We start from the raw sequence: 2,416 nt of genomic DNA on the forward strand, positions 1-2,416 counted from the left end.
AAGACGTGGCTAAGGAATCAAAATGCTGAAATTCAAGTAACATGGCGAACTTTGAAGGAGGTTTTTCTCAATAAATACTTTCCTCCTTCCAAAACTGTGCACTATAGGCACCTCATCCAGAAATTCAGTCAAAGAGATGGGGAGTCAATTGCTGAAGCTTGTGAAAGATTAAATGAGTTGACTGAAGCTTTCCCTCATCATGGTATTCCACCTTGGATGTTGGTTCAGAACTTCTACAGTGGGCTAGACTTTCCATCACAACAACTATTGGACTCTTCAGCAGGTGGTGCCTTTATGTGCAAAGGAATTGATGTTGTTTCAAAGATCATAGAGAATGTGGTTTCTAATCATCACCAATGGGCGAATGAGAGGAGACACCATCCAAGAAGAGACTCTGGTGCCTAATATTCAGGCAATCAGATGGAGAAGGTAATTTCCACGATGGAGAACCTTTCTCAAAGGTTTGGAAAGCTAGAAAAGTATCATGCTAATGCGATTGGGTCTACTGCAACATGTGAGGGGTGTGGAACAAAATGACATGAGTGGTCTGAATGCAAACACTTCACTAAACCTGAACCTGGAGCATTGACTAATGAACAACCTGAATCATACAACTACTATGACTACAAGGAGAGGAGCGGGCAACAATTCAATCCACCATACAGGGTGTTTTAGAAGAATTAGCGAGAACCATGCTTAACGAAAGTAATACCCCCAAGTACTTCTGGGCTGATGCAGTTCATACTGCATGCTATGTTATAAATCGAGTACTCTTAAGGCCAAACTTGAACAAAACTCCTTATGAACTTTTAAAAGGCCGCAAACCAAATATATCCCATCTTCACGCTTTCGGTTGCAAATGTTTTATATTAAATAATGGAAAGCGGGCCTTAGGGAAATTCGACTCTAAAGCCGATGAGGGAATATTTTTGGGATACTCGATTCATAGCAAAGCTTTCAGAGTCTTTAACAAATATTTAATGCAAGTTGAAGAGTCTATCCATGTACAGTTTGACGAATCTTCTCCAAAAGAGAAGAGAAAGGTCGTTTCTGATGATGTTGCAGGTGCTTTGGAAGAAGCATACTCCAAGGACATGGATAATGAAAAAGGAGCCAATGATGAAGGTCAAATCGAACCTCAAGAGCACTCAGACATGCCTACCGTGTGGAAAACAAAGAAAGCTCACCCAATTGATAAAGTTATAGGTGACATATCTACGGGAGTGGTAACCCGTAGTTCCTTACGAAATTTCTGTAATTTTGTAGCTTTTGTATCGCAAATTGAGCCTAAGACCGTTGATGAGGCCATTGAGGATGTACACTGGGGTATAGCTATGCAAGAAGAGCTAAACCAGTTTGAGCGTAATAATGTGTGGGACTTGGTCCCCAAACCTAATGATCATCCCGTAATTGGTACTCGATGGGTCTTCAGAAATAAACTTGATGAATCTGGCTTAATAATTCGAAATAAAGCACGTTTGGTGGCCAAAGGCTACAACCAGGAGGAGGGTATCGATTATGACGAAACCTACGCTCCTGTAGCCAGATTAGAGGCCATCAGGATGCTTCTTTCCTTTGCATCTTTAATGAATTTCAAACTTTTTCAAATGGATGTAAAAAGCGCCTTCCTGAATGGATACATTCAAGAAGAAGTTTATGTTGACCAACCGCCTGGTTTTGAAAATTTTAAATATCCGAACCATGTTTACAAACTTAAAAAGGCACTATATGGTCTCAAACAAGCTCCTAGAGCTTGGTATGACAGACTTAGTACCTTTCTTTTAGAAAAAGGGTTCGAGAGAGGCTTGGTTGACACAACGCTTTTTATTAGAAAATCAGAAAATCATGTTCTGCTTGTACAAATCTATGTAGATGACATAATATTTGGATCTACTAATGATATCTTGTGTAGAGAATTTTCTGAGATGATGCAGGGGGAGTTCGAAATGTCTATGATGGGAGAACTCACATTCTTTCTAGGATTGCAGATAAAGCAGCTAGAAAGTGGGATATTCATCCATCAGGCGAAATACTGCAAAGAGCTACTCAAGAAATTTGAAATGGACAAATGTAAGGAAGCTTCCACACCTATGGCATCTGCTTGCTACTTAGACAAAGATGAGAAAGGAAAAGCAATCGAGGTAACGAAGTATCGTGGTATGATTGGGTCTTTACTTTACTTAACTGCAAGTAGACCTGATATCATGTTCAGTGTATGCATGTGTGCGAGATATCAATCATCACCTAGAGAATCACACTATATAACTGTTAAAAGAATCATGAGATATCTAAAAGGAACTATTAACATGGGATTATGGTATCCTCGGGATGCCTCACTATCCTTGGTGGGTTATTCCGATTCCGATTTCGCCGGATGTAAGTTGGATCGGAAAAGCACTAGTGGTACTTGCCACCT

The sequence above is a fragment of the Lupinus angustifolius genome, chromosome LG01, assembly GCF_001865875.1.
Source record: "Lupinus angustifolius cultivar Tanjil chromosome LG01, LupAngTanjil_v1.0, whole genome shotgun sequence".
In the NCBI taxonomy this organism is placed as follows: Eukaryota; Viridiplantae; Streptophyta; class Magnoliopsida; order Fabales; family Fabaceae; genus Lupinus; species Lupinus angustifolius.